This window comes from Cricetulus griseus, chromosome 3, assembly GCF_003668045.3.
Source record: "Cricetulus griseus strain 17A/GY chromosome 3, alternate assembly CriGri-PICRH-1.0, whole genome shotgun sequence".
Lineage (NCBI taxonomy): Eukaryota > Metazoa > Chordata > Mammalia > Rodentia > Cricetidae > Cricetulus > Cricetulus griseus.
This window is the reverse complement of record NC_048596.1, coordinates 273888156-273895550: the sequence shown is the minus strand read 5'-3', so window position 1 is coordinate 273895550 and position 7395 is coordinate 273888156. Positions and strand designations below refer to the sequence as shown.

The window sequence follows — 7395 nt, the reverse complement described above, 5'->3', positions numbered from 1 at the left end:
TCCTTGTACATGTGGCTGCCTCTTATTTTGTGATCAGTGGGATATTGTGGGTGGTCTAACACTACAGTCACATGTCACTTAGCTCTGGGGACACGTTCTGAGAGACACACTATTGGAAGGTTCTGTCATTGTGTGATCACAGTGCACTTAGACACACTAAGCTGGTAACCTTACCACACACACATCTGGCTATGGGAGATCCGTGTGGCAGAGCCTGCTGCTCTGAGGCCCATGATGAGCAAAACACTACCAGATTAGATGGAGCACAGAGGGGACAATGCCACCACGGACACTGTAAACCCTGGATAGATCTGGCCATTCCCCATGGCACACGCTTTGAAGTGAAGCTTTTAATACACCGTATACCCTAAAATCACGAGGAAAAGCACCGTCCTGCAGACACAAACCAGCAACACATGTAGTAGGCCTCTTGATACCAAGGTCGTCACAGACACATGGAGATGTGCTCTGCCACACCTGTGATGGCTACAGTGTCATTAGAGGACAGGAATGCTTCAGCTCCGTTGTGATCGTATGCCCCACTGTTGACCACATTTGCTCCATGCTTGGGTGTGGTTCCTACATATCCAGCACAGGACAAGGGTTTCCTTCAGGCTACATCCGCACTGGGTGGCCCCATTCGTATAGGACAGGGTCACTGGTGTCCTGAGCACTGATGAAGGAGTTGACCAGTGACAATCTGTGACCTCAAGGGACTTGAGAAGCCGCTGAGTTCCACATGGAGGCTCTGCTCTTGGAGAGACAAGGAAGAGAATGAGGGAGGAAGCCAGAGCCAGAACACTCCGGTTCCGCCCCTCCACTTCCGGTCGTCCCACCCCCCACCCCCCCACCACACCCCCCACCCCGGACCCTGGGTGGGTACTAAGCTCTGAACACATTAGTCCTCCAGCACCTTCCTCTGATAGCTTTTGGAACCAGGCTCTGCAGCTTGGCTGCTGAATTGTCAGCAAGTGAGTCATGTTTGCCTATGGAGGCTGGAACAGGAAAGACACCCACAGGGCAAGGGGAGCAATGCAGGGGTGGGCGGGCAGCATGCAGACCTGCTGATTAAAACTTCACCTCAAGTGAGCTCATTTGGGCTGAACTGTAAGTCAGCCTAAGTCAGGCTGTAAGCTCAGCCTAGACAGGGCCACTAGCCAAAGGGCTAGCAAGGGGAAGCACCAGGGAAGACACGCTTCTGACCTGGGGTGTGACACTGTCTGACAGTGGTCCTTCCTTGGGGACCTGGCTGAGGCCTGGCAGTGAACAGGCCAGGGACCAGTGCTGGGGTGCATGGCGTCGGAGCTGGTTCTAGTCAGAGGGAAACTGAATGGGGTCAGGAGGCAGCTTTGAGGAATTCTTGGGTCACTGTCAGGACATCTGACAATCAGGATGGGACAAGGAGACCAGGGAACAAATGGGTAGCAGACAAAGCCAGTACAGTCTTTTCAGAGTGTCCTCCCACATCCCCCACACACACCCCCGAGCCACACACACACACACACACACACACACACACACACACACAGCGCTAGAGCCTGAGGAAAGTAGCAGGCTCCTGCTGTCTCCTTGGTCCTGAGACACCTGGTGAGGAGCTGGGGTGGTGAAGGCCATCCTTGGGAAGTCGGGTTTCAGGCCTGCTCCTGCCTGCAGCCGGTGTGGGGGAGGGGGCTGGAGATTTCTCTCACTGGGTACCTGGCAGCCTGAGTGGCCTAGATACACAGGGGGTTAGAGTTGGGTCTCTTGACAACCATGAAGAGGATGGGAAAAGAGTAACAAGGAAGGGAGGGGGGGAGGGAGGGAGGGGGGAGGAAGGAGCTACCACTGTCCTAAGGATGGCCTTCCTGCCTCACACATTTTCTTCCGGATGCTCTGCCCCACCCCAGGCACACATAAGTTGGAGCAAGCCCACCTGGTTCCCAGCACGAGGCCCCCACCTGCCTTCCTAGCTTTACCAGAGAGGACAAGAAAGAGCAGGTGACACCCTGAACAGTGGCCCAGTGTGTGTGTGTGTGTGTGTGTGTGTGTGTGAGTGTGTGTGAGTGGGTGTATGTGTGTGTGAGTGGGTGTATGTGAGTGTGAGTGTGTGTATGTATGTACATATGTGCGTGTGTGTGTGTGTGTGAGTGAGTGTGTGAGTGGGTGTGAGTGGGTGTATGTGTGTGTGAGTGTGTGTATGTGAGTGTGAGTGTGTGTATGTATGTACATATGTGCGCGCGCGCGCGCGCGCGTGTGTGTGTGTGTGTGTGTGTGTGTGTGTGTGTGTGTGTGTCCTACAGCCTGCCTGTGGCTAGAGTGCAGGTTTGGGCTTGACTGCCAGCCACTGGTCACCCCTTGTCACACTCCCTCAGGCTCCTCCAGGCTGGGCAGTGACTGGTGTGAGGAGGGCTGCCATCTAATCCAACCACAATGCTCACCACCCCAGCTCTCCCTTCTGAAGACAGGACCGTAGACAGGGATCCAGCGGGTGGTACCCATAGCTTCAGAGTTTAAGACTGAAGCCAGCCCTGCAGAAACAGACGAGAGAGAGAGAGACAGAGAGAGAGAAAGAGAGAGAGAGAGAGAGGAGTCCTCATGTTCATTACTTTCCTGTTGCAATAACAAAATATCCGACAAAAAGCTGCTCAAGGGAAGAGGGCTTATTTTGGTTCAAGATTTTTAAAGCATAGAGTCCATTACATCCAGAAAGGCATGGCTGAGTCCTAGGCAGCAAAAACATCCAGTTAAGACTACTCACATCCAGAAAGACCAAAAGCAGGGATCATAGGATGCTCATACTAGATTTCCCCTTTTTCACTCTGCCAGGGACTCCGGTCCACGGAAGATACCACCCACGTTCAGGACGAGTATCCTTCCTCAGGTAAATCTTTCTGAAAGGTTTACTTGGGGCTTGCCCATCACAGGCATGCTGGAACTATGCCTCCTAGGTGACTCCAAATCCATCTGGCTTGACAATGAATTAGCTGTGACAATCCTAAAGACCCCATTTGAGTCCTGAATCCAACTGTTCTGAAGATCACCTTGAGGTTTTTCCATCATGGATGCCACATGCGTTTCCTTTCTGAGATGAGCTAGTTTGAGTTGGGTTTTCTTTCATTCACACTGAAAGTATTGAGCTGACTAATAAATACTAGGGAGTAGAACAAACTGTAGAATGGTGTTCTTTGTTCTCCCAAAGGCTTAAGTGATAAACAGGAGCAGCTGTGTGTACACACCTTCACACACGGGTACACACACATGCAAAAGTGTCTTTGACCTCAGCCCTCCTCAGCTGTGCTGAAGGATTCAGGGAGGGTTTTTAATTATTATTTGTTTGATGTGATGCGATGTCTTGTATGTGTGTGTGTGTCTGTGCCTGGTGCCCATGGAGGGCAGAAGAGGACACTGAAGCCCCTGTAACTGGGTTACAGATGGTTGTGAGCCACCATGTGGGTGCCGGGAAACAAACCTGGGTCTTCTGCAAGAGCAAGAACAACAAATGCTCTTAACTGCTGAGCCAGCGCCCTAGCCTCCTCCCCACCTCCACCCCCACCCACCCCACCCCCACCCCCACCCCCACCCCCACACACCCACACCCACACCCCCACACCCACACACACCCACCCCACACCCACACCCACACCACACACACCCACACCCCCACCCCCACACCCACACCCAGGGAAAGAGAGTCTTAACCTGCTTGAACCATATTTTTAGAACAAAAGTTATGTCTCAGGAAAACGATGTGTACAGAGATGGATCTGAAGACCGCACAGACTGTGGAACCGGGGTCGGCTGTCCCAGCTTGCATCTCCACTTGGAAGCCTCCTATTAATAAGGGGACCTGGTTCTTCCCACCAGAATGTAATTCTGTATTTTAAATGCAGCTTGACTCAGCTTCCAACCCCAGCAGATAACACTATAAATACCTGGTACTGCAAAGCCCGCCTTCCTGTCCCCTCCTGATGACACCAGCCTTCTCAGTCCTGCTGAGCTATCACCTCTCTCTGATTTGTCCTTGCTGGCCCTCCCTCCTCTGAAGGCCTGGGTCCCTTCACCTGGTGTGGACAGCACTAGATGCTGTGCACAGAAGCCCAGAACTGGGTAGTCCTTTGGTGCCCATAGCGCACATTAGCGTACGCACGCACACACACACACACACACACACACACACACACACACACACACTGGGAGTACACACACACACACACACACACACACACACAAGCACACACACACACATGAAGGAAGCAAACATACCCTCTAGGGCATCCTATCATGGCTTGGTCTTCCACATCTTATTTCTTGGAGACCCTAGCCCAAATATATATATATATATATATATATATATATATATATATATATATATATCATATAACATGTTAATAACATATAACATATGTTGGATTGCAATATGTAATGATGTATAGCATATATATATATATATATATATATATATATGTAATGAATGTAGTGCTCACAGAAGAGAGCATCAGATACCCTGGAACTGGAATTATAGGTGGGTGTGAGCCACCATGTGAGTGTTGGGATTTGAACCCAGATCCTCTAGAAGAGCAACCAGTTATCATAATCAATGAGCCACCTACCTCTCTAGTACACTACAATTTTTCCCCTGAGAACTCATGATAGAGAATGTGCCAACAAGCTCCCCAGCAGCCTCTTTTATTTCCCAGCTTCCCTCCCAATTTCAGAATGCTCAGAAGGGAGGGCCTGACTCTATGTGGACACCAGAGGAGCTGCTCCTACCAAGTGCGTCACTCCCTTGAACAATACCCTTTCCGTGGATGGCTTCTGTGCACACACAGCTCCTTCAGTCACAAATCTCCCAGCATGCACTGCAGGCACTCCTCCAGTGTACATGTGCACACTCCCTCAGCCTGCACCATGGCATGCTCCTCTCGGCACTTTCTTACCAGGGACTGAATGAAATTTGTATTCTCCAAACAAGTGATTGGGCCAGTGAGATGGCTCTGTGGGTAAGGTGCTTGCTGTAGCCCTGAGTTCAATCCCTGGGACCCACATACAATTGTCCTTACTTCCACACAAAAGTCATGGCATATGCTGCCCCATCAATCACAAAATACATGGATTAATAATGAGTAAAATAAAAATTAAAAACAAGAAGTTGTTTTCCCAGGTAGCTGTGGCTAAAGAGACTTGCTCTGGTGTACGCTTGGGGACATCAGTCAACTCCAAGGAAAAACAAGGGGTTGAAGAGAGCATGGAGGGGGCTTCTTAACCCTGACAAAGTCAATTGTCTGCCTCACTATTCTCCCACCTCCTGGCACCAGGGTAGGGAAGCCACTGCTTAGTGAGCTTTTCAGGTGTTGGGTGGCTTCACTTTTTATGTTGGAAAAACATCAGGTCATTGTTTGTTCTCTGTCAGTGACTATGTTTCCTGGGTTTGACTGAAATGCTTACACATTGTGTGTGTGTGTGTGTGTGTGTGTGTGTGTGTGTGTGTGTGTGTGTGTGTGTGTGACTGGGTCTTCCAACCCTAGCTCCATAGATGCCAGGCAAGTGCTCGATCACTGAGCTACACCCCCAGCCCACATATTACTAATTGTGTGTCCTCATCAAGTCTGGCACAAGAAAGTGCCACCCTGCAGCATTAACTTCATTCTTCACACAGCTGTGGGAGGTGTTCGTCATCGGTGCCCCGCCCACTCTACACACGAGGATCTGAGGGTTCCAGACTCCCAAACACACGTGCTAACATGACGAAGCTGCAGCCTGGGAAGCAGGTTTGTAGACAATCCAACTCGGAGCCCAACAACCAAGATTTAACTAAGCAAGTCCTCTTCCAACCAAAAAAAAAAAAAAAAAGTTGATTTCTTCTGAGTCTTAAATTTTTTTTAAAGTCGTCACAAAAGTAAGTCAGCTGTTCTTTGAGAGAATAGCAGTCCTTGTCCAGTTGCTATTCCCCTTGGTGAGTATTACTGCTGTGTTGCTCTGAGGCTTTCTTCCCAAGTCCACGGTGAACAAGAGGCAGACCTTCTCCGTCCTCGTCCACATGCTACACAACTGCACACTGGAGGAGCCCAGTAAGCGCCAAAGGCAAGTCAGGTTGGTCTTTGCTTTCTTGGCTCTAGCATGTTTTGAATACACTCTTATATAAGGGGATGGTTGACTACAAGGAGTGAGTTCATGTGTGATGGCCAGGCTGCTCTTCACAGCTCTTTAGCTGCCCCTGTCAACTTTGGATGTGGTTAGGAAGGCCAAGTGCGGGATCTACAGTCAAGCTGCAAGCTCACGAGCCCTCTTCCCTTCTTTCCCTTGAATCTGTTTCTCACCGCTATGGCCTACGTTCAAGCTCTCAGATGGAGAAACGGCCCTTGAACAGTTGGCAGTACACCAAGAAGAAGGTGTGTGGTTTGGATATTGAGTTGTCCTATCTACATCATGTAGCTAGCTCTCATTGAGCAGTGCCAACCAAGCACCCGGGATCGAGTTTGATGTTTAGTCCCCAGAAGACACCAGGAAAGAAAGTTGGTTACAAGGACCTTCTGTGTGCTTCCGCTGTGGCTGCTGTTACCCTGGTCTAATGGAGGCCTGCCCCAAGAGCCTGGGATCCATCAAGTCGGTCATCCTCTTCTCATCCCTAAGCCCACCCTGGCAACCTTGCCTCATTCCCACATCCAATCTGTTCCTTACCTGGTCCTTGTCCACCCTGGACTTGTAAGATACAGCCAGACAATAGAAAACAGAATTCAGGCACACACATGGGGACAAAAAAAATTATGAAAATGAAACGTAAATAAATATGGATGCTGAGGACCTAATTCTGATAAGCGGATTTTCAGAATTAGCCATTTGCAAGAGTAGATTAAATGCATTTAATGTGGTGGGTGAAGGAAGTCGATTAAGATGCACCACACCCCCCTTTCAGCAGGTTCGGGGAGAAGGCATAACAGGCCCCCTTCGCAGCGAGCGCATTTGCTGGATAAACGCTGAATGCTTTTTAAGAGCACTAATTTGCTGTTGTCATGCTGGCAAACAGGCCTCCTGGAAAGGGGCCGCTTGCTACCGTCTGTACAAAAGGCAGACCAATGGGACAGGGACGGGCTAGCCAGGGGCGGGGCTAGATGGGGGTGGGCGGCCAGGCCTGCTGCAGAGGGGTGGGAACTCACTGTCTTCTGGGATACGGGGGAAGCACTAAGGACAGAAGAATGACCCTGGCTCCCATCGCCATCCCCAGCCACCCGTGCTGCCCCTGCCCCTCTGAAATTCGAACGCTGGTCCCAGAATACCTTGCAGCTCCCTCCATAGCAACAGAAGTCTTTCCCTCCTCACGCACTGTCTCTGCACCCTTCCTTCCCGCTCCTTCTCCCGCTCCTCCTTCCCGCAGCCCACTCCTGTCTCCAGAGCCAAGCCTCTGGAGAGGGCTGGCAG

The 7395-nt window shown here is 50.7% G+C and overlaps 1 long non-coding RNA gene across 1 annotated transcript; it reads left to right on the top strand.

The window, feature by feature from the left end:
* Positions 1-866: 866 nt before the first annotated feature.
* Positions 867-6785, top strand: LOC118238477. Its single transcript, XR_004768911.1, has 5 exons — positions 867-971; positions 1887-1977; positions 2806-2860; positions 5636-5747; positions 5961-6785. It is a non-coding gene; the product is annotated as an uncharacterized LOC118238477 (long non-coding RNA).
* The last annotated feature ends 610 nt before the right edge of the window (positions 6786-7395 follow it).